Source organism: Diorhabda sublineata, chromosome 1 (assembly GCF_026230105.1).
Source record: "Diorhabda sublineata isolate icDioSubl1.1 chromosome 1, icDioSubl1.1, whole genome shotgun sequence".
Lineage (NCBI taxonomy): Eukaryota > Metazoa > Arthropoda > Insecta > Coleoptera > Chrysomelidae > Diorhabda > Diorhabda sublineata.
Window position 1 is genome coordinate 22,075,169 of NC_079474.1, and position 27,202 is coordinate 22,102,370.

The 27,202-nt window shown below is 31.4% G+C and overlaps 1 protein-coding gene across 1 annotated transcript in view; it reads left to right on the forward strand.

Annotated features, from left to right (window-relative positions):
• Nucleotides 1-27,202, forward strand: part of LOC130445713 (uncharacterized) — a 71,290-nt gene that overhangs the window by 21,251 nt on the left and 22,837 nt on the right. The window lies entirely within an intron of this gene.

Consider the following 27,202-nt stretch of genomic DNA (forward strand, 5'->3'; position numbering starts at 1 on the left):
CGCTTATTGAGAATACACTGTCACTCACAAATCGTTTGCAAGTTTCCAGTTTGTAACAAACCACCATTGGTATGAAAACTGCCGAAGCAAGAGTTATAATTGAACCAGCAGTATATAATATAGATTTGTAGCTAGTAGCAACATTCCTTTCTTGTATTGTCTCTAAACTTGTCTCTGTCGTGCTTTCGAAGTCCTCCTTTACTGGAATATTTGTATGTGCTGGAACTGTATATGTTGGATTATGCTGCTCTGCTAAGGCAAGATTATTTGCGTTTTTTATTTTCTGAATTGCAGCCGTGAGGGTGTCAATATTTTGAAACACTGCTGGCACGCTTTCACCAACCACGCAAATGAATATGATGATGTTGATAATCCGCTTCATCTTCTGTAACAAAGAAATAAATATTGAATGAATGGTAAAATGGGTGATCTCAGTGACGGACCAAGCCCGCCAGAGGCGGCAAAGCTGAATGAGGCCCCCCAGCTTAAAAAAATGTAGTTTAACGCCCATGCGAGTAAATTAATGTGATACGGACAGACCAGCTATGCAGGCAAACATGGCAAACGTAGACATTGCATATTAATGTATATGCTTCTGATAAGTACCTATATTGGTATACGAATATATGGAATCTGAGGGTAAAACTAGTGAAAAATAGAAACAGATAACTTTAATGAAAAAAGATGATTCATAATATAGCTGTATCTACTTTACGATATATTGAATATTGTAAAACTAAATGTAAAGATAGGTTTTCATATAACTAGTGATCCATTGTGATTTTTTATGTGAAGTTATTCATCAATTATGAGTGGTTGGTATTGCAATAATTAATTGTTGTCTCCTCTCTATTTTGGATGTAATATATTTTTAAGGCGAGACTTCGCCAAATTGACATAGCCCGGCGTATTTGTGGTCTTGTCAATAAGCAATAATAAAAAATAAGACTTTTTTCTCGTTCCATATTATGGAAATATAGCTAACATCTTGGGTACTTTTCGTACTTGTCTCTGTGGAACACAAACTCAAATAGCGGAAACAAAAACAACATGCTAACGGCCTCGTATGTTTATTTTTAGTTTTCCTTCGGGTTGTTCTCGGCTTAGGCCAGTTTGATCAAAATTCGTTTTCAGATAAAATTTAAGTTTTATAACCCGTGCGTCGAACAGGTAACTACATTTACCTATACTGGATTCTTTTATATGCGAGTTGACTGTTTTTTCATAAATACATATGTATAAGGACTTTTCGGAAACTTGGATTGGGTTAATCGGAATCTTACCAGGATCACTTTCATTGTCGTTCGGAAACTGATCGACTTAATCGGGTCGGATAGGATCCTTTCTACCCTGGTAGACCGGTTGTTTGATTTGTCTTTGGTTTTTTAAACATTAAAATTTATTTATTTCCCTTGAATGGCTGTTCACAATTAATTCCCATGAGCACCGTCATTGATAGGCTACTGAGATTTGTAGTTTTCATATTTTTCGACATTTCAGCATAAAAATAGCTAATTAGTATTAAACTTTGGCGTAAAATTCATGTGAAGGGGTAAATCGTTGTTAATTGCTCAATAACAATTATTAAGCATCTAGAATATACTACACTACTGAATAAATATTATGGACGAATTGACGCACAAAGAAAGTAATAAAAATTAATAGTTCTTGTAGATTATGTTTGAAATTTCCACCTAAATTTGAACGCAACGTTCGAAAATTGAGATGTGTGCTAAGATCTACAATCAGCTGATGAGTGATCTACCTGAATCAGGGTTATAGTTTACGAAAAGTGCTATTGTAACAAGAAGTGTTTTTTTCGTAGTTATATCTTTGTATCAGAACAGTAGAAAAATGTTGAGTGACTTGTATTCTTAACTACGTTCTCTTTGTATTACTTCTAGTTTCATTATAATTAACAAACCTGGATTCACCAAGCAGTTGAATGAGAAATAAATTCGTCATATATTTGATTACACCTTTTTAACATTTTAGTCATCCGTGTTTTATTTTCAAAGTTCAATGAAATTTAACATAGCAGGAAAAGTAGTTTTTGTACCACCAGCCATCTCATTATTACAATATTGTCTGTCTTTTGGAATATTCTACTATTACTAATTCTGTTTTAAGAAACGAATAGTCGAGCTAATTTTTTTTTAGTTTTGCATGTCAAATTTTTTCCAGGTGCTTGTTAGTACTACTCAAAGAAGAAACTATGATAGAGTGCATTGTTCATGCTCGAATTTGTTTAAAATATTTCCATACCATTCTGCGCTCGGTTCAATTAATCAATGGAAGATCAATCTTCCTTAAATGCTTGACGAGAATTTCTTATGCTATTTTCATACACATGGCCAGCAACTTCCTAAATTTCGTCCAAATACTTACTTTTCTTGTCGGAATTTCAACAATGACCGAATTTTTGCACATCCAATTTTTTTATTCTTCTTATTATAATAAAAGTGTTTGAATTTTTCTAAGCTTTTATTTCGCTCTCACACATCAGGTCCCGTTCGAAATTTAGTTGCAATTTTTTCAATGTAACTTGTTCATTTTTCAAAAAATTGTCTATCGGTATTGTCAGCGTTGCTCTAAAGTATATCAAACGAGAGTAATTTAGTGGAATTTCTATGAAAAATCAAAAACTCATTACTTATGGGTGTAGGGGAAACAGTGAATTAAATTAATTCAAAGATGCACAAAATGCATTGATCTACGCAAAATGTATTTTTAATATTGTTCTTGAAGATAACGTCAATGAAAACTTGTAAGACATTATAATGAGTTTAGTTTATAAGAAATGAAAACTTAGAATCATCAAATATGATACAATAACTGAGAGAAAGTGATGATGAAAAATAAAGTTTTGAAATTAGCAACGTTACCGAAAAAATGGTGGGGTGCGAGGAGTGCACGTGTATCGAGCGCTACAACAACAATTAGAAAACATTTAGTGCATCTAGCACAGTACCTGTATCGAATCCGAAGTGATTCCTCGAAAGGGGCAAACATACGAACTTTTGAAAAATAATTTTATCATTAAGACAAAACGAAAAACCATCAGCAACATCTAAGATTTTCCAAAATTAGCAATTAATTTAATATCATATAAAATATTGAACAAAAATTGATAGAAAAAATTATTTTTGGTATTAGGTTCAAAATAATTGAAAAATTGCGTTTTTTTAAAAAAACAACTTAAATATATAATTAGTTAATATGTGCAAAACAGATTGGATGGAACTAATGATTTAAAAATATTTGTAATAGGGTACAAAAATTGAATACGGAGTTGCTATTTAGCTTTCCTAATGAATGAATTCTGTTTGAAGTGCTAAGCCAGAAATATTCAGAATTTTATAAAAATTGTAGTGATGTACTCATTTCCTTTCCCTTTGAGGTCAATTCTATGGAACAATTATTTATCTTAGCTCTGAAGATATTATGTGATATGAGTGCATATTTTATTGTTTTACCCAGTATAATTCAAAGTAAAACATATCATTATATGCATGATGTATCATATAACGTTGTGGTATATCACCTGGGTTTTGATATAAATTGTTTGATAAAATGGCAATAAAATGGAAACAGTAGTAGTAACCATAACAACGCGTAAGTAGTAAAACAGAAAGATTACATGCCTTAAATTTGTTCACTTGAAAACTAAGACTACATGCATGAGTTGTATACGTATTGGTTGCCTAACTTTTCGAAGTATTAGCAAGTTTACTTTCAGTCTCTGAAGACGATAACTTGGTTATCGAAACGCGCGTAAGTCAGTGTAATTGTGAGTGTTGACGCAGTGGTGGTGTAAACAGTGTATTTGAGTGTGTGCTTTCTAAAATAAGTGTACTGTTTTCTATATTTAGCAACCACTTGTACTATAAACTGCTTCTGATCTTCTTTTGTACTCAACCGCTGATAATAGTCTTCACTCATTTTGCGGACTATTTCTTCCCCTTTTTTATATTCTTTGTCAGCAGGTTATTCAGCCAGCTGAATATTTATCCAAGAAGGATGTTTCAATTCCAAAACGATCAAAAAAAGGAAAACAAATTGATCGAACTCTCCTTCCACAACATGTTCAATGTTTGGATTTTTCAAGATAATCCTTTTGGCCAGAGGGACACATTTATCATCATTAGACTATTCAGCTTTTGATTTTGGTTACCGATTTTTTCAGACATTATTTTTTTCAATTCATCCGAAACATCATCCTCGAAAACAGAAAGCGGCTTTTGGGAGTTTTAAAGATGAAGAATTAGAATGAAACTGAACTAGAAAACACACAAGGCTTGAAAAAGTGGTAGTTTTGTCTCAATAGACATTACTTGCCGTTTGGTTTTGTTTATGAAGTGACAAATCGTTGAAGATTCCATTGATTCCGAATGGAACAACTTAATATTAGGATATTATTCTTATAATTTATAGTTTCAAAGGACACTAGGGCAGTTTCATTAAAGAGAGACTTTTTACAGTAATTTGGACTAGATTTAATACTCAAATAAAGACAACTGTTTTCGTTTTGTCGGATAAATAAGAAGAAAATTATTCTCGGGTAATAATTAAACATATTTAAGATTATATGTAAGTGGCACGACCGGTTAATGCAGATCAAAAGCTCGCTCGCATTAAAAATTCAAGCTGTTTGGATTTATTCAAGAGTAATGTGAATTCCACCTGTCGATGTGTCAGATTTGACGAAAGTTGGGCAAACAATTTTACTAAAGGAAAAAAACTATATTCGAAACGATGGACTCATTTTTTTTACCAATGAAATCATAGCGTGATTGTGACTGTTTGTGATTCCAAATCTTTATAGAGTATTTAGAAGAACGATATCTAGTTAATATGCTGCAGATTTGTTGATATGTTTTGTTGGCAAACTTACGAAAAACGACCGCATTTATTGAAGAAAACAGTTTCATTACATCATTGTTGCATTACAATTTATTGTCTCATCGACTATATCTGGACCCCAAATTGCTTTTGGACCACAAGCTTAAAAAATGGCTTAGGCATTCCAGGCAATTGAAAAGGTGATGGGACAAACGCACATGTGAAGTTATAAGGTTTATTTTGATAGATATAATAAACTTTTCATTGAAGTCACACTTTCAAAAAATCGTTTTCGTATAATATATTTAAATTTATATTTGAAGTTTCTGTTTGATCAACCAAATGTGGTAATTCTGTTGATCATGAAAAGCTTGTCCCAAAGAGGTTAATTTTTATATGATAATATGAGAATAGGACAATAAAGGTTGTGAGAGTTGTGGTTTCTGCAGAAAATATTTTTAGCGTAGATACAATTCTGTTGTTTGTTTTTATATTCAATTTTGTTTTCCGTGGGTAAATTCCCCGAAAAACTATTCAACAAGCTGAATTTAGTTTGTATTTAAAAACATTGAATCGGAAAGATACGTGATATATAGCATATTTTGGAAATAAATAAAGTATAATATGTAGGTATATATGTATGTCTGAGAATAAATACATTTTAACTAGATTTTGTTAAAAAAAAATAAAAAAAAACTATTGGCAATTAGACAACTAATGTGAAAGATATTCACTTTTAAAACTGAAGTATTCAGAACCTTTCCTCTACGTTTAAATTTGAACTTCCCCGTAGCTAAAACTACAAGGGAAGATTGATTCTACGGTTTATACATTTATCGTTATATAAATAAAGTAAAAACTATTCAACATAGTATGGATAGAATAATCTGTAGTATCAACTCAAATTGAGCAGAACAAGTTAATAAATTTGTGATGTATTTTAATAAAAATACTTACTTAGTATCCTAAGTTTGTTAAACACTCTCACTAAAGAACTAAGTTATATTTCCTGAATGTAAATGCTTTTAAGCATTTCGAACAGGTAGCTAGTTATCTTTAAAAATAAAGGGATAATGGAAAATAGGAGGGAAGTAAAGATTAAGCTAAATACAACAATGGCAAAACTGTTTACAGGTACAGGCTTTCATTCCTGGTGTAGTAAATGTTATCATTCTTTTTAATCCCTTAGTCATTGCAACTATTTTAAAATAAAATAAAAATATTACTACCATGCAATCATTATTGAATAGAAAGTTTCCGTAGAATTGTATACAGGGCTTTTATATTTTTTTTCATATTATTTTATTTTTAAAACACACGAACGTAATTTATTGAGAAAATATATAGTCTTAATAAGTATTAAGATGAAGAATTCAAATATTCACTCAAAATTTTCAGGAATTTATTTAGCGAATATAAACGCAGTAGAAAAGTATATGATTGATATGAATTCAATGAGAAAACTTTTTTTCTGGATGGAACTAATTAGTTACCTATCACTTTCTACAAATTCTCATTATTAATGTTTTATTAAATCAATCAAAAAATTGTAAAATTGGATAAGTCCAGATATAATACATAATTTTTATAACAAACTAGCTACAGAACGAGGTATTAAAATCAAATTACGGATATCCAAATAAGCTATTTGACAAATATAACATTTTATATTTATCACTGTTGCAACCTAAACTTGTTTAAGAAATTTCCTATCAATTTCCATCAATCACTGACATTTTTTTTTCAATATCTTTCTTTTTAAACCAGATCTAGGCATAATGTAGCCAGGAGTTGGTAACGAGATTGGTTACAGTTATGAGATGAGAATTTGAAGAAAAATTATATGAAGAAATATTCGGAGTGAACACTACTTCAAAAAATCTAATGTCTCCTGCTCTCATTTACATATCTCAGCCTGGACAATTTTCATCTATAATAAGGGATACTATTGATTTAAAAACGGAGCGTGCCGGTAGCATACTCGTAAAAAGGAAAAAAAATATTTTAACAGAATAAAAATTAGGCATTATGTATTATACAGCAATTAAATTATAAAAAATCATAATATTCTTCGTCATCTGAGGAGCTGTCATCTTCTCTTGACGTTATAATTAACGGATCGACGGTCTGATCGATCAAGCTCCCACATTTTCTCTTCTTCTTTAATGACATGCTAGACTGCTTTTCGCCAGTTCTCTGGTATCACCTCCTTAATGGCTTGATCAAATAGTCTTTCATTTGACTGTCGTTTTGTGTATTGCTACAAATCCTTTCATTTGCGCCCATATAAGTTCTACAGGATTTAGTTCTCAATGATATGGCGCAGTACAGTTAAACTATGTTTTTCTGTCATATCTTCCACGGCGTATTTAATAGAAAGATGTTTGTGTAAAATAGCTAATAGTTCTTTTGTTATCAAATTATCTTGAAATTCAATACTTTTGGTGGTTAACCAGTCAATAAATTCTTGTTTTTTCCAAGATGAAGTTGGAGTCTTCTCTATGCGTCAAGAATGATAGCCTGCGTTATCCATAACTACTATTGAATCAGCCGCAAGATATTTTATCATTTCACCAAAATAGTCTTCAAAAACATCAGAATCCATATCCTCGTGGTTATCTCCCGTATGGCACGACTTAAAGGTTAGCAAACCTTCTTTCACATTCCTCTTCGCTTCCAATATGGACAATTATTAGTCTTTTCCCTTTACCTGAAGGCAACTTAATACCCTTTCATGAAAGCTTGGCGAGCACTGGTTATATTTTTGTCTTGCCACATTTTTGGTACCGTATAACCTTCATTAATCCACGTCTCATCAAGATAAAAGATTGTGTTCTGCTCTGTTCTGTACTGCTTTATACTTCTTAAGTATTTTCGCAAAACTTAACTGTATATGCCTTTCTGAAATAAACTATAACAGATTGCTCTAAATTTCAGGAATAAAGACAAAACAATAGATAATAGACAAGATTCTAATGAAAAATTAGTACTTGGCATAAACTGTAATAGCCAGAATCTTTTTGAATATCTTAAAGACATTAACATGCTAACAAAAATATACTGTAGATATAATCTGCTTGCAAGGGAAAATTTTCACTTATTTCAGAATTTTTTATAAATATGTAATAAGTAAGAAATTCATTCGAATTCAGCCTTACTTCACGGTATGTTAACAGTGAATACTATTGTCCCTCCTAAGACTGTATTGCGTTATGAAACATATTAAATTACAGGTAAATTAATTAACTTTAGAATGTGGTGGAAAATATGACACAGAAGAGTGAGATATCGAGAATCCATTAGAGGATTGTTAATTACTCTCTAACTGCTAATTTTGTGTATTTATGATTTGATTTGAATATGTTCTTAATAAAACTGCATGATACATATTTCTAAAATCATACCGAAAAAAATTATCGTGGGGCATTCCAGTCAAAAGGTATGAGAATGTCTTTATTCTCGGAATGTCTCAAAATATAACGGAACAACCCCTATTTGGCGCCACGTTTTTGTCAACAATTACCTGTCGTCATCGAATAAAATTCAATCTTCAAAATCCAATAGTCATATTTCATTATATACAAGAGCTCCAATGCCAATGTAAGCTTTTACCTAGAATTATATATTATTTTCAGTTTGAGCCATAAATACCTGCGTTATGACATTGTAGAACCGACCCTTGGTAAACTATAAAATGTAAATTTCGGCTGAAATTTAGAAGTGAAAGCAACAGTAATATCGTAATTAGATTTAGTGTTTGAGTCCGTATGTGTGCACTTATGTATAGAATTCGAGAAAAACAAAATAATATTGGATTTTGAAACTAGAACGATTATGCAATCATTTTTTTTAAATGATTATACAAATTGGACTATAAAAAACTTATTTGTCGGTTTGTCTGTCGTATTCTAAGAGTTTTAAATTTTCTAAACAAATCCACGAAATACAACAAATATGTAAATTTATCCCAATAATATCTATATTTCCAAAATATTCGTCATTTCATGTAACACTAACCAATTTAGATGACAAAAGTCAATAAGTAAACAAGTATAGTGGTTTGAAATGGTATTAACCAAAAAAAAAATAAAAAAAATTGTGTGTGTCAGCTCCGACGCACGACTGGAGTTTACTCCTTAAGTTCGATAGTCTAAACCAGACACAAAAAGAGTTTATTTAACTTAAAAAAGATTGATACTGTATAAATGGGTAAAATTCAACCGACTTTAAGAAAATTGATAAAGAAAGGTTTTTATAAACATTTTTTTTAAATTATTATAATAAATTTTTTATTTAAAATATAATATTATCTTAATAATTAACAAAAATGGTTATAAAAAGATAATTATGTCACTAAATCTTTTACATACAATTAATTATAAATAGTACATGAAAATTATTTAAATAAGCTAAAAAATAACTTTTCGAAAGAAAATTATATAAAAACATTATTATAATGAAAAAATATTGTCGATTTTTCTGATAATATTATCGAATTATTGACTACAGTTGTAGTATTAAAAATTATTTATAAAATAAATCATAATAACGTGGAAGAATTTATAGACATCGACAAAAAAATTAATTTTTGGTTAGGTTAGAAATTTTCTATTTTATGTGGATGCGCTCGATAATTCATATTGGGTTGATTATCTACTTTTCTGTGTTGTTTTCAAATATATATTTATATGAACTACATCGATAATTATTAAAATATTTAATAAATACAAATTGCACATGCTCATACATATAATACATGAATTATAACGTACCTTGCAACCACGTGTTTGTTAGATGTTCCGGCAATATCATCTACACCTCTTTCTGCCATAGTTATTTGAAAATACTTTCAGTTCACTTTAGCGGAACACAATGATAAAAATTAAAACTTCACAATGACAGCAATATAAGTATGTCGACACTGACAAATTAGAAAGTTGCGCACCATAGGATGTGCACCAAAAACGTAACGAGGTCATTCATCGATAGATTTTACTCCTCACATTTTTCTCATACCGGGCCCCTTATATATGCAAATCGATTCTTAAGGAGTAAACTCCAATAAACTCCAAAAATTTGCTACATCATTTAATGCGTGGAGTTCATTATTAGAGATAATTGTTTCTTTTAAAAACAGTCACAGTAACGTAACTATCGGATTTAAATCAAGATTAACTATGAAATGGGTGCCCCATAAACAATTCACAGATGAAATTGGCCACTTGAATGTTCTTGAAAATGGAAGTGCTAAATTAATTGCTCTAATTCTTCAGTTCAATTCCAATTCTTCAGACAATAGTTGCACCAAAAGATGAACTAATTCTGGCAGTTTATAGTGAATGTGTAGTGAAAATTTAAGAAAAACTAAAAACTGTTTTCTTGTTAATAAGGCAAGCCAAACTTTTACAGAATTTAAATCCAATTTTTCAATTACATGATTATTCTGGGTTTTTCCCTAGCGGAAATGGTGAATCATCCGAATTGGATAAATTAGATCCTCATCTTTGATAAATCATTTCATTTTTAAATGTTGGTTGTTACCTATATTTTCCAGAAAAATGTTGTTAAAGTTGTGCGGTTGTATACAGTTATAATTAAGTTGATTTCTTAGTATTGATCAACGCAATTTGCGTTAATATTTACGTTTAAATATACGAGGGTGAATCAAATATAAACGAGACTTTTGGACCTGCGCGCGCAATAGTGATAGAAGAACGTTCCGCTGTTATTGGCTGTTAGGTTGGTTTGTCAGGAGTGGGGGAAGCACGTGACTCATCATCATAGACTCGCTCAGTGTCCATCGTTACGATGTCCGAGCAGGAGGTACCTCCCTCTATTGCGCAACGTATTGTTATAAAGTTTTTAGCTGCAGAAGGTGTAAAACCGGCCGAAATCTTGAGAAGATTGACTGCACAGTTCGGGGAAAAGACGCTGTCGCGAGCTAGAGTGTTTGCTTGGCATAAACAGTTCGTGGAGGGCCGTGAACGTGTTGAAAATGAGAGCCATGACCGCAGACCCCGCACCAGCATTACAGCGGGCAACATCGACAGTGTTCGTCAACTTGTTGAAGATGATAGGCGTCTAACAACTTCGGATATTGCAATTGCGATATGCAAGACTTGCATATCGCCGCAAAAGACGACACCTTCCAATGAGAAAAGTGATTCTCCTCCATGACAATGCTCGCCCCCATACGGCAGCCCTGACAGTACAAAAATTGGAGCAACTGGGTTGGGAGACACTGGAACACCCTCCATACAGTCCAGACCTGTCTCCCTGCGACTTCCATGTCTTTGGTCCTCTCAAGGATGCTTTGGGAGGGCAAAAATTCTACAGCAATAATGAGGTTGAAGCATATGTGCGCCATTGGCTACAAACACGACCTGACTCTTTTTACCTGGAAGGAATTAAGAAATTACCTATATGCTGGGAGAAATGTGTTTCTAAATCAGGAGATTATGTAGAAAAATAAACTATGATTGTTTGTGCGTTTAAAATCAAAATAAATATTTTAAAAAATAAGTCTTGTTTATATTTGATTCACCCTCGTATTTTGTGTTGTAGGTAAATCTTTGAAGTAATTAAAATGTGTAATATTTACATATACGTATCATATTAATTAACTAAAATATCATTTTTTATAACCTCAAAGTAGAGTATGGAAAATGATAATAAAGAAGAACTGAAATCTGAATTATTTATTATGGAAAGTAGGAATGAAGACTGGATTATTTAATTGTCCTGAGTTAAATGTTATACGTACTTTTCTATGTATTACAGTTTTCTATGTACATGCAATTAAAAATTCAATATCTAATTAATAAATACACATTTTCCGAATGTGTATTCGAATATTTTTGTATGTAAATTTTCATTCAATGGCTATTACTTTAATGATAGTCTGGAAAAATAGTTAAGGAAAGTTATTTGTTGTATTAATTTTTACAATATGAAATAAAAAAATAGTAACATACTCAAATCTCTTTATTTAATACTTTACATTATAATTTCAAAACTAACAAATGAATATAAATCCAATTTATTGTAAGGGAATCTTGTCAATGTGTTATAGTGATATAGATAATATAATATAATAATAGAAAAAAATAGTGAATAAAACAAAAGTCCATCCAAATTTTATCAAAAAAATTTTCTGAACAAATATCAATTTTTGGTATCAACATTTTAATGAAACAATTAATGAAACACCAAATCCAATTTTCTGAAGTTTCTTGTAATCGAAGAATGTTATTGTTAATTAATATCAATATCAAAATAAATAAATAATATGCAAAAAATAGATCATAACAAAGCTCAATTTGAATTTTTTTCGAGTAAATTTCAATTTCATGAAAATTATTTACAGTTTGAATGAACATTTTATTGACATGAAATTAATCCATCAATAATAATATTATTCTACCAATGAACAAATACTATTTCAAAAGTACCTACCGAGACGCAGCGCAGCGCATGCGCAAGTTGAACAAGGAGGGACGGACCCGTTTGACATTTATCCACTCGTCAATTTCATAACATTGTAAAAAACTGATACAACGAACTCAAAGTTCCCCGAAACTGACTAAAGGACAAACTCTGTAACATATCGTGATTGAGGTATATTTGTGTATTAGCATGATTAGCTCTAGTAAAATACTATATGATGATTTGTAAACAATTTGTACCCGTTGTATTCTGACCAACGCTTTAAGAAGACTCGTATGAAACTACGTATATATACTCCAATAAAACATCAATCAACTTAGATGACCTTGAAAGACATGCTAATTTTAACACAAATTCTTCGTAGACGAAGCATATCGAAGTAAATGACGGTTTTTTGCATGAAAGAGGCATTGGGTAACGTACAAGACGTCTACTTCGAAAGGTACACTACATTTATTTGTCAGAAGTCATCAAAAAAATCTGCAAGATATTTAAGAAGTGAATAATTTTTTAGTGCCTTTATTTGACTTTTTTGTTCTCCCATCTCAAAAACAAGCTTTGTGGTCAACGTTGTTCAATACCATAAAAAGCAACTTAATTGAAATGCATATTATGGAGCTATCTGTGAGAAGCCGCGTCCCCACTTGACAAACAATGGACAAACATTTGTCGAAAATTTCGACAAACTTTTTTGTTTGACAAACAATGTTGGCCCGTGTTTTTGATATGGACGTTATCCCAACAAACATTTCATGTATGGAAGAAAAAGGGGCCGCCATTTTTGTTAGTCTACAATGTTCCAGTGCTAGATCGAACATTGTTTGTCAGTGATTTCCCCTACCATCTGTTTGGTTTGTTTTAGTGTATTTTGAGGTGGTTTTCTGGCATAATTTTTGGATATAAACATTATGATTTGTATTTTTTTATTGAAAATATTCAGTGGAAAAGTGTGGTTTTGGAGGCAGGAGAATTTGATAAGGCTAATTAACGTTTACGAAAGTAAACTTTTACCGTGGGACCCTAATAATGATGATTATAGAAACAAAATCAAAAGAAGAGATGCATTAGATGACATTGCAAAATATTTAGGTGTAAATTAAAAGAAATATTGAAACTCTTCTAGTGCAATATAGACGAGAGAAAAAGTTAGTAGCAACAAATTGCAAGTCCGGGATGGGGGCAACAGAAAAAAAGAAGCCTTGGTGGGGATTAACTTATTTTAATTTTTTGGCTGACAAATCAACACCCCGGTAAACGTTTTCCAGCGTTGTATCAGACCAATTGGAAAATAGCAAGTCAAGTGGGATCGCCATCCATTATCACCGGTGTGGGATCGTCAGAAAAAAGCTTCACGAGTGGCATGCCGTCGACTAATTCTAATAAAAAGCCTAGCAAGAGGTAAGCTTCAGAAGAAGCTTACATGATAATGAAAGAAAACTATGAGGGAATGAACAAAGAGAGAGATGAACAATCTGTTTATGGTGAAAACGTAGCCATCAGATTAAGGAAAATGAAAAATCCAAAGAGACAGACGATCTTGAACGCTGATTGCTAGGCAAAAATTAGTATTTCGTTTACTTATCATTAGACCTATAATCGATATTAACAATTCAAAATCCCCATTTGACATTCTCTAAAAATTTGTAAACAAACACCCGGCTGTTGAATTATTTCGGAAATCATCACCACTATATTCATAACACCGTAAAAACAATTGTCTCTGCCACCATCGACGAGAACGAGGTTCTTTCATTAAAATATAAGCTGCTGCAATGCAGGCCAGACGACGGCGGCGGTTCAAATCGCAATTGTTTGGTGAAAATGTTTGTCAAACAATTGTTTGTTGAAATAAGAAATGTTTGTTTAAACTGCACTTTAATCAACGTTTTTGACAAACTTGTTTCCCCATTGTTTGTCCAATGGATGCGCACCTTGAGTCATAGTTGAAAAAAGGTTCTTCAATGATTAATTTAAACGTATGGAAAACTGTACCAATACTATCTAGTTTTGACCATTAATAGTTATGTGAGATTATATGCAGAAAACGTTCTGATATTTCTAAATTGATAGCCAGTATGAAGTGGGATCTTCAGTAAAACAGAAAACTAGTTTAGTTAGCTTGATCATGCAGCTGGTACTATTGGTGATGGTACCATAATATTTTATGTTCATTGTTATTTGAATACCGATATAAAAGAATCTGTTGGCAAACTGATGAATATAATAAAGAAATGTATTTATCACTCAATGGCTTTCAAGCGTCGTATGTTCTGTGTCGGGTTTATTGTTGACGTTATTGAGATAAGTATATAGCATTAGAGTGGAAAAAAATTGTTTGTAAATTATTTTCAACAAGTAACACGGATAAATGGGTTGCTAGATACCTTTTAAAAATTCTTTTCAAAACAAATGACTATTATGAAATGCGCAATTCAAATTTTTGGGGGAAATTAACTGCTTTTTTAAAATAGTATCTTATATTTTGGCGATTAAATTGAACGGCCAAAAGATATTCATCATCAAAGTTTCATGTGTACTGATATTGACATACAAATTTTTTCATTATCGTGTCATTAATATAGGAATATGAAAATTTTTTTTTGAAATTTTTTAACTCAGTTTCAAATTGACATAAAAAACGTTTTTATTCGCATTTATTCCTACAAACATTTGTATTGGGCATGATAGTTATGATGATAGTTATCTATTATCGAGTTATAAAATTCATAATCAAAAATGAAATTTGTTTTAAAATAATCAATATCATTGAAATAGTGATATTTACGGAAAAAATATAAGATACCTTTTTTGTAGGGTATTCAATTTCTTACGAAATTCTCCCAGAACATTTTTCTGTATACAATAAGAACAATAAGAATTTTTTCTATCGGGCCATGAAAAAAATAGAAAAATTCGATTCGGGAGATAGTCCTATTCAAATTAGTAGCTTATATTTGGTGAAAACTTTTGTAAAGTGTCTAGCAACCCAAATATTGAATTTCTGACCCACCCTCTATAGTATGGTAGAAGAAAATATTTGTTATTGAGATGCTATAATTAGCAAAAGAAGTTAAGTTTAAATAATCAATTTCACGACCAAGTCAGTATATTTGATTTTTATGATAGGACAGTGAATACTCTGGATTTTGTTGATGCCAGGAATTTTGTCTGACTCCCAATTCAATTTATTAATATCTTCCTTTTCATTTTTAACGTAGGATTTCTCACAAAAACAATCCTATTACCACTGAAATATTATTCAAATTTAGGTTGCTTCCACTGCAAATTTTAAATTCACATTCAAAGATGCACTGTAACTTTTTTTTCTAATAATTTGAAAATAGTTCGATCAGAACTATTTAAAATAAAACTAAGGACACAAAACAATACGCGTACATTTGTTTTGCATTGATAAGTCTAGAACAAATTCATTTATTTCCGTATGAACATACATAACACATCAACTAATAAGTGTAATTAATCAACCAATGTAATTTTCCTCAAGAGAAATACAATCATTCCAACACTTCTCTAACTTCTCGCCGTGCTTGTAGGAGGATTCGTCTTTTGCCTCAAAATAGGCTTCAGTTTCAGCAATTGCTTCTTCAGAGCTGAATTTCTCACCGGCGATCGTTCGATCATTCACTATACGTTAGATGAGGAAGCAATTTAGTGATATTATATAATATCATTCTAAGTTGTATATTTGTGGAATGAATATCAAAATATTCATGATGAAGGTGATCTATAGATCAATATAAATAAGCAAATTGTCAGTGTCAATATCATACTTTGATCAAGATTAAAAGAAAAGTTGAAATGTCAAAATTTATGTTTCTTTTAAAAACTATCAAAAAACTAATTTTGAAACAGAAGTGTCCTAAAATCAAGAACATTTAGAAGCATTAATATATAACAAGGTCTAAGAAATAAGACATTGAAGATAGCATTTGTTTTTTCAAAATATGAATAAATTACACTAAGGTTATTTGAATCAGTTTTCTTTTTAATGCATTGATCATTTTGGGCAACATATGTTGTTTCTTAAAAGAAACGTTTTTTGTAGTTTTTTTCGGTTGTCAAAATTTTGGCAGATTCATAATTCATATTGTATCCTTCATGATATACGCGAGTCCCTAATGAACATCTATCAGGATATATATAATCTGCTATCACTCTTGTGAGAAGTTATCCGACTTTTTCGACTGACCACTGTACTTTTTGTCACAATTTAAACAAGGGATTTCATATACTGTGTTAGGCGATTTATTGATTGGTGTTTTATCTTTTACTTTAGTAAAACTTGATTAAATATCAAGTGTTTGACTGCACGCTATTTTAATATTGTGTTGTTTAAAGATTCCAGAAAGTTTAGGAGTAACTGATTTTATATATTGTAAAGGTGTATAAATAGTTGAAATAGAAATGTTAGAAATGACGTTTGAAAATGATGATTCGATGTTCGTGTCAATTATACAAAATTCGTTTCAAAAGATATGGAGGATATGAGTTTTCATAAAATCTCCATTTTTGGTTAACATTTCCCAAAATTTGGTGTATCGTCGTTCATCAGAATTATCTCTAGAACTTTGTCTATGTTGATATTTATTATAAATCCATATGAAAATATTGAAATTTTCTTAGGATAGTATTCTAAGTTATCAAGTGATAGTGCCTTTCTTCTCAAATAATATGTAATAATGTTTTCACTCACTGTCATATTGTACCCATTATTTGTCGATCGGCACTCGTATGTGGTTTATAGAGAACATGTACATCAACCACTTTGTTTCTAATCTTACGGATTCAGCAACAAATTTATTGGGTTTAAGAAGTTTGCACCCGGAACCATTTTTATAGAGACTACTCAAAAATTACAAACGCATCACAAATTGAAAAATATTTTATAAATTGTAACCACTACTCAACGGGGGAAAGTACTGGATAATTGATAAAGTCGCATTAAGCAATACCAGAATTTTTCTCTTATTATCTTGAAATGCTAAGTAATGATCCTATATTGGAACAGATACATACACATTGTTTTCATCTTTTCCATAATATCAATATCGAATTATATTGGTCTTAATTGAGAACCCCCTTTTTGTAATATGCCGTTATTACTCTAGACCTTTCGATATTTTTTGGGTGGCTTCATAATTCCTTTGTTTGATAGTTTGACTACAATTCATAATGTAGAAACACAGCTTTCCAGTTCTTTGTGTAATTTTACAACGCTCTGATCAAAATCATTCGTGTTTAATTTTTTATGTTTTATCATTTTTTCAAACATCGATTTTTTTATGCATACTCAGATTTTTTTAATTATTCCAAACTGTTTTATGATACATTCGCAATAAATCAAGGATGTATTGATCTTGCATACCAATCTATTCAAATTAGTTGTAAAACTCATTGACTTTTTCAGCATGTTGCCAACTGATTTCTACCACGGAAATGTTCAAATATATTACATACGATATGATCAGTTTCATCATCCCTTTTGTAAGCAGTAGAAATTTTTCTTTGTGTTTTTGATACGTTATAGCCTTTTCTATAGTGATAAAGCAACATATGGCGCATCATTTTCAATCTTTCATAATTTACAACAGAAACACTAATCGAAAAAACTCTCTTCACCAAAATTTTGCATGAAACAATAGCAATGCTTGTGACATTTTTCAGAAAAAATATTGAAAATTCACAACAATCAAAGTAAATGATTATTGAAGTGAAGTATTTTATTATTATTTTCGTAGAAAAACAAGAGAATTATAATCTTTGCCATCTGAACCTGTAGTTACAATTTGGTTCATTACTTATAAGTAGCTTCATAGATTTTTATTGATACCTGAAGTGGCTACTTTTTAGAAATTGATATAGCAAAATGTATTGTAATGTGTATAAGATAAACTGAGATTTATGACATAGCAGATCTTTTAATTGGTTGTGGAGTTATAATTAATGAAAGCTTATTTTGAATATTGCAAAGTTGATACCTATTATTTTTGAATCTATAGCTGATTGTTTTGGAAGAACGCTATTCAAAATGTATTTATATTTACCAAACTTTATTTGAATTATCCTGATTGTTAGTTAGTTTGTTATAATTTACTTTTTTGATAAAATTTTCAAAAACTTTTTATCGATATATTGATTTGAAATGTCGCTTACTTTCTCCCATTTCATGACAATACTTGATTCGATAAAAAACTTTGTGAAATATTCAATAATATCAACAGAGTTAATCAATTTTTATATGAAACAAAATATTTCTCTCATTCCTGTCATTCTATACAAGTATTTTAAATTTAGGAAACTTGATCTTTACAAATTTTATAAGGAGGTATCAAATAAAAATCATTTACATGAACCTGCACGAGTTTCGAATGTAAAATTTCTAGTTTTATATATATAAATTGAAATTATTTTCAAACCATTGTTGTTATTTCGAGAAAAATTTTTTTCTTATCTTTTTTAATAAACAAAATTCTTTACTTTCGCAAAGCGTTTTAACAAATCAAATCAAATTGGATTCTTGTTACTAATGTCGAGTCAAACATAAATTCACCATTATGGATATTGTTAAAATTCTCATAAATCGTCATATCATCTCCTTTTTGCGTATAAATTGACAAAATATACCAATTCTACTAAAACTTATCCACCTCATTTTATGTTGTCCTTGAGCTAATAGCAATAAATTGACGTGTATTTGCGGGCAACTTAGTCGGGGATTAATTGCTTTACTTTGTTTCTATTTTATAGCGGGAACAGTTACTATGACGTTCGGTAGCTTTTACTTGTATTTCAATAATATAAAATTGAAATGGGAAACATTTTATGGCAGTATTATGAATCAATGATGGGGATATATTCGAATTTAATCATCATTAGTAGTTTCATGTCATGTCTATTAATAATGTAATGTGTGTTTTTGGTGTGATAAAAAAATATATATCGTTTTTTCTTTCTTAATCAAAACGGGCACAATATTTCTTATTTATTTCTCAATAAATAATTTTAGGTGGATTACTGGAAACAAAATTTTCATTTAATTCACGAGCCGATCGTAATAATATTGTAATAATTTCTTAATTCAAATTTAGCCCATACTTTCGGCTTCCAGAATTTAGCTATAAAAAGTGGCACGCTCTCCAAAATCAGAGCATTCAAAATTTTTTATTGGACAGGAACAGCTTCGAAGCCTACATGAATAAATAATTTCATATAGATTTATGAACTAACAATTAAATAATTCAAAACAAACTATTCATAGCAGAAACAATTACAATTCATTATATAATGAAGCGTAATTGAAATAAATTTGTAAAATAAAATTGATAATACGATTTGTCAAAAGACTAATGAGTTAATAGAAAATAGTATTAGGCCATCTCCTCACCAAAAACACCTGTGAGATCAGTGAAGCGACAATCCATAATCTAAAACGTCAATACAATTGTGAAATATTCAATAAACAAAAAGTTTTCATACGATGAGGATCTGGTTATGATATTGATGTACTAGTATTCACGTCAGTTCAACGACTATTCATACGGTCAAGAGGAATGAATGAAGACCCTGCCAAATTACGAATATTTTATAAAACGAAAGTTTTCAAAGAGTGAAAAAACTATAAACATTGATTAAAAAATCACGAACAGTGTCTGTCATGAAAAGATTTCAAATTACAATAATTACGTAATGAGGACAAAATTTACTTAGGATCCAATATTTTTTTTGTTATCTATGCATGCTTTTTCTTTCATATCGAATCTGTATTTACATGGTGTTTTATCATAAAAACAATTGTAATTTTCTGTAAGTTAACTGTATCTAACGGAAATGAATCGTGAGATAATGATTATGATTTTAGGTTACTGTCAATGAAAATATTTGAAAAAATACATTATTCGTTGAAAGAGACCTATGATCGAGAATATAATATATTCACAAGAATATACGGGGGCAGATTGACAGAAGAATGAATTTTCTGTGGTAATTCATTGTTAGTTTCTTCCATGTTTCTGATGCCATATGTCAAAATTGTACATCAATTTGACATAGTTTAGTTTTATTAGAATATTATTTTTTACGTGAAAAACTGGAGGAGCTTAAAAACGTAAATATTAATTTTAGTGTTTCTTCCTATACAAAAAGTTATAGATGGTTCTGTTTTTAAGTATGATGACACGGAAAATGCTGGGACCAACGTGTAATATTTAGCGTAAAGAAGTGTGTAGAGATGAACGAATATTTTTTTATTTAAAAGCTTTTCTTCTATCAAACCGTCCTCGTATACAGTATTATTCTTAAGATGAAATCTTACATTGATCGTAAAAAAAGGCAGCTCTTTTATTTGTTCACTGATATGTATCCAAATTACCCAAGCTGCAGTTTAAGTGATTTTGAAACTTTCTGTTGGAATGAGTTTGACTAAAAATTGGCTTGGAACTTATCGACCAAAGATCGTAACTAATGAACGTTTTGCAAAGTTTTGTACAAAATCTTTCTACCTCCATTCCGAAAACATTACTGCACTACAACGGGATGTTAATATATCATCAAGAAGAATGTCGACTAGATTTTTTGTGAGAACTTGATAAAGTTTATAACGAAACGTACTAGTGGAAGAATTATCTGAAGATGATCATGACCTTAATCCTCATTTTATAAATGATATAGTCTTTTTCTAGACAAACAGTTGCCACTTTAGCGAGTTTTTTTAGGATAACAGGTTATATGCTTTGTTGTCTTTGTAATATGGAAAAGCTACCTGGTTACCTTGTCGAGCTATTTCTTTTGCAGCTATATATGTTCCCAACGTAAACCCGTATTAATACATTTTCCACTCTATTCTATTTTGTTAGTTTTTTCTGGTAAATGTATTTATTAAATTCGTGTTTCGAGTTCTGAATTAATTCGGAAAATCGTCATCACACTCATGCATCGAAATAACCAGAAATTGTTTTCATCAAGTCTTTTTTTTTCAATAATTGAAAACGTTTGTTTTCATATTTTCGCAGAAAAGTCCGACCACGTAGGTAATTTTGATGCACTCGTGAAATTGCCCCGAATAATCAGCTAAATTTGGATCATAATTGGTCATATAGTATGAAAATTTGATGAGAGGGATACGCAATCTTATATATTTAGTAACTAGGGAACTAAAATAAATATTTTATTGATGCAACCAAATTGAAAGAGATGTTTCATTGCCAGTTTTAATCTAGTGACACCAATCAATAAATATTTTCCATTCAATATAACCTCAAGAGGAAAGCTCTTCACTTGTAACACATTGGTTCACTAAATAGTGCCTTTGAGTTAATTTCTAACGCATTATTACAACCAGCTCATTATTTTGGATACTCTATATAATTATAAAAAATCCCGAAACATAGCAAATTTGAATAACGAATGGGATTCTCCAGCATGAGAACTTAAGCTTCTTGGAATATTATGTATAATCTCCAATCTTTTAAATGGGAGGTATGAGCTTATAATGTATCGTTTGAGGAGTGTCATAAAGTTTTTTGCAAAAATTAACAAAGTAAAAAAACTTGTGTAAACATTGACATTCGCTACACAACATTCAAAAGCTAACTGCTATATTTGTTTTTCGTAAAGGGAAAAACAAAAAACTATGAATGTCAATGAAGTAGATATTCAAAACACTTGCTGCGAACGTCTTGGTAACATCCCAATCTAAATGAAAATTTTTCTAATCTATTTTTATATGTTAATTTCTGTAATAAAATTTTCAGTTGTGAAACGATATATCACATGCCTATAACAGAGAAGTGGTTGTGTATTTTGGAATTGTGTATTGGGAATTTATTTCATTTGGATTTTCACACTGCACATTTATTTTTCTGAATGAATATGCTAATGTGCAGGAAGTATTTTCAGATTTTAAATATAGGCTATAAACACGTTAGTATAATCCACTAAATTCTTGCTCTGTCTGCTAATCACGATCCAAACCTAAAAACATCGAAAAGTAGCTTACCATCTGCTAATAATATATTGTTACACACATACACATAAATCTAATCCAAACCCACCTCTATCAACATACATCCCTTGAAGAACTATGCTTTCAAGGTCTTAAATAACTATGCTTTCATGGGAGAGTTTCCATCTCTCTATCTCATCCGATAGGCTGGAGAGTCCACCAACTTCGTGATGGCCATCTTCGTCCTTCTCTTCAGGTTAGTCTCATGCACTAGCTGGGAGTGTGTTTTTCCAAGTTTCTAGAAGAGGGAAATTTTTAGCTGACCTATTACGACAAACAATGACTTTAAATAGTGGATATATTTGGTAAAGCTGACCGTACTCGATATCTTATCGATCGACGAACTGACAGGCACTTTAATAGGTGGCCTGCTTTTACCTTTTCTCGTTTTCTCTCCACTGTTGGCCTTGGTGTAGTTATTTACTCGACGTTGAATGTCTTATTTCGTATAGATATTAGGCCCTCACTCAATTGGCTATTCGGATGCATCCTCATGATTTATCCTATCTTATTTTAGTTCAACTTTCGATAATTCATCTGGATATTATGTACTGAGGGGCGTTCATTTGCTTCGCATCGATATTTTGCTGGATTTGCGACCTTTTTAGACGACTCTTGGCTGTGTATCCCCACGTTGTAGATGAATACAATATGATGGACATAAGGATGGCACTGATGAGATGGAGCTTGGCTATTTTATCACTACTTAATTACAGCTAATCACATGTTTTTGAAGCATCGACCATTGTTCGCCATTTCTTTCTGTCCTACATCTGCTTCTTCCAGTCGCGTACTCCTACATTTTTGTACAATCTGATCTTCCTATTCCTATTCCTATTCCTGACTATTGTTTGATATACCTGGCAATATTTTCTCGTTTGGTCTCCATTCTGCAATTTTCCTTCTACCCTGCTGTTTTTACATTATTTTAATTCTATTCTTTTTGCTTTGATTGTATTTACTATCTCCTCATTCTCTCATATATTCCTAATTTCTTAGTTTTTAAGTCCCCTATACTCATTATTTACAGCTTCCACTAGTCCATGAATTTTCCTAATTATTGTCCTCTCATATATCCTTGGTTATATAATAACTAACATAACTACTGGTTTCATCGCAGTCTTGTAGACTCTTAATTTGTTTGCTCGGCTTATTCTCTTATTCTGCATTATAATTTTGTAAAGGTGTCGACTACTTGGTGAGGTCATTTATCTTTACTGTTTCTTGTTTGTGAACTTCCTTCTTTCTTCTATTTTCTATGTTTTGTCTTGTTCTGATTTATTTTCAATTCTATTTTTCCTGCCCCAATTTTTTCTAATGTGTCTTCAAGTCTTTTTCACTCCCTTGCTATTAAAGTTAAATCATGCTATTACTTGTATTGATTAGTTAATTATATTTCTATCGATATTACATTTCATTATTATGCCTTTAACTGCAATATTAAACAATACCGCCGAGAGTCCATCACCTTGCCCTAGAATTTAACAGTCATTTTCACCAATTGTATCAACTTTTGGGGTATTGGTAGTTTCTCCATATCCTTTATAATTGTCCTTTTTTACAGATTGTCGAATTCTTGTTTGAAGTGTATGAACAGCATTTGCATACTACTAATTTTATGATCATGGCTTCTTTTGATCATTTGTTTTATAGTATGTCGATTTTCCTTGCCTTAAACCTTTTTTGGTTGGGATTTCCCCTCATTATTGGATAACCAATCCAGTAGACCACTCTCTTGGCATTGTTTCTGTTTCCCTTACTCCTTCAATGATCTTGAATATTTTGCACCTTAGGTTATCTCCTCCAAATTTCATTAGTTCATTCACTATTTCGTCTGGCCCTTCTATTTTGTTGTATTTCAGTTTGTTGATAATGTCAATACATTCCACTTCCGTCGATTTATCTTCATTTTCTAGTATTATACCATTATCACTCATATCATTTTCTTCCTATTCACTGTGTTCTTCCATGAATAATTTTTTGAAATACTGGCTCCAATTTTTGTCTTTTATATTTGTTGAAGTTTGTTTTCTATTTTGTTTCTTCATATGCTGATATAATTTTACACTATTTGTATTATCATTTTCCAAGTTGTCATTTAGTCATTTTATTCTCTTTGTTCCTTATTTTTCTATTATATATAGATAATAATCATCTCTTCTCATATTTCGTAGCTACGCTTCTTTAATTTTCATTGTACATTCCTGCTAAAACCATTTCTTACTTTTTCTTATATCTTTTAGACCAATGACTTCTTACTTTGTATTTATAACACTCTTCTTAATCTCTTCCCATTGCTCATCAATAGTATCTTTTTATTTACTCTTTTGTAGTTGCTTTTCTATTTCTTCTCCAGTTTTGACTTTAATTATATCTAGGTTATTATATATTTTCTTTAATTACTAGTGTTTTGACTCCCTCCATTTCCTGGGTAAAGATCACTTGCTGCAACTTTTTTATCGTCATTTCTTCCTTACTTAATTTTTTATATTTGAGCGTTGCGTGTGTTTTTATTCTCTGACTAATTTCACCTGAGGTCACGACTTTTTTCTTTCTATTTGCACTATTTACGAGTAGGCTTTATTTTAATCTATATATTGGTACCTTTCAGTTTTTTAGTTTGTTTTATAATTTCTAATTTTTTGTTACATTTTTTGATTTTAACTATAATTTGCCTCTTTTTGTTTGTTTGAATGCTCATATTCAGTTGCACTCTACTAAGTCTACCCTACCCTACCTCTATTTTTCTCATTATGATTTGGACTTTTTCCTTTATTTTTTGTTGACTCCCATTTTCCTTATCTTCGATTCTTTGAACTATCATATTATTGCGCCACATTTCTCTTTCTACATTTTTCAGTCTTTCTTCTTGTTCGGCTATTATTTCATTAAGTTTTTGATTTTCTTGTTTTAATTCGCCTGAGACTTTTCTTTTTCATCATTAATTTCTTTGCTTAACACACCTTAACGAGTGCCGAGTCCCATTCAATTTCGCTAGGCTCAATTCATCATCCAAAAATTCGCATCAACCCTATACTGGTAATAGTGATTTAGTAAAAATTAAGTGTTTCATCTATAAATATTTGTTAAATTAAATTTATAATAGAGATCTGTTTAAGGTAAGTGAAATTTCACGTACTGTTCCGAGTGGTAGATTTGATGATGATCTTTCTGAGTTAAGAGATGGACATTCTGCGATTATGTGTTTTATAGGCAATTTGCAATTGCAATTGCTACATTTTGGTTCAGGTTTCGGATCAAATAAGTAGATATTTGTCAGTCAGTGAGTCTTTCACTTCACGAAGTTCATGTGTGGACGTTGCACTATTTACAGTTTCCTTTTATTCCAGTGTGTGAGGGGATCCAACAGAATACTATTTTTTTGTTGTTGTCTTGTATATATTGCAGTTGTTGTTTGATTCTGATTGCTAAGAAAGAGTTTTGATTGAGCTAAGGGAGTCTGTGAGTATGAGGTGATTAGATTCGTTTGATGAAGCGGCGATGTGTGTAGCTCGATATATTGCGTATAATTCAGCAGTGAAAGTAGATAAGGCTGAAGGAGCTTTTAGTATATATTTGGAAGTTGATGTAATGATTGCGATACCCGTATCGTCTTGAGATATCGATGCGTCTGTGTAAATGTGTACAAAGTTTTTGTACTCATTGAGTATGTTATTTAAGTGTCCTTCGATTAGCTTATGGTTGGTGTGGTGTTTGTCGAAAGAGGTGAGCTGGGTAATGAATTTAGTGCTTTCTATTGTATAGTGGAGTCTGAGAAGATTCGTTAGGAAGGCATTCAGGAAGGAAGGGTTTATTTGAAAAAATATTTGGGAATTACTTGGAGAAGCAGTTTTGGGGGGTTGGATTGGATTTTACTTTGGCTGCATGCGTAAGGCTCAAATATATTCTTCTGTCCATTGAGGATGGTTCCTCTGATTCGCAGACTTTCCACTGGTGTTGTTTCCACCTGTTATCAAACGTAAGGCTGAATTGTTCTTCGTCTTTTGTTCTGGTTTCCACGACGCAGATTGTTCAATGTATCACATTGATTGTCTTATTACGAGGCCGAAACTCCACTAGTAGTACTCCTTTTCTGTCCCAAAAAACTGTGCACATGATTTTCCGGGCAGAAATTGTATGCTTCACTTCACTTTTTTGGGTGCTGATGAATGTCGCCATTTCATGGATTGTTGTTTCGATCCTGGTGTGACGTAGGCCGCCCATGTTTCGTCACCAGTAACAGTTTGGTCTAAAAAATCTTCACCTTCATTGTGGTACCGCTCAAGGAAAGTCAATGCACTGCATAAACGTTGGGTTTTGTGCAAATCCGTCAACATTTTTGGATCCCGACGTGAACACAATTTCCGGTATTTCAATTTTTCGCTAACAATACGATACAAAACACTACGAAAATATTGAAGAAAGTAGTCTCATAATGATGAAATTGTAAAGCGTCTGTTTTCTCTCACCTCACATTTTTACGGCCTTCTTTAAATACTCTCACCCATTTCCTTACCATTCTATTACTCATAATGTTTTGTCCGTAACTTCGCATATCTCACGATGATTATCGATCGGTTTTACGCCTTTAGCACTAAGAAATCGTATTTTACATTCGGCGGGACTCACGATTGTCGGAGGCATCTTAAACACTCAGTAAACAACGTACACAATGAAGAACCAGACTGTAATGGTGTTAGTGCGTAGACAAGAGATGTAGGTAACCAGCGCGCTTTTGCGGAACGCCGACCTTGTGGTTGCGGCGGCGGAATCGCTAACTAACATTAATATATATTCCGAGCTTTCGAATACTTATGTATTTAACGTATGGGAAACAATTAATTGAGATTTTCGGTGGTTTTAAATTGTATTAATTCTTGTAAAAACTTGGAA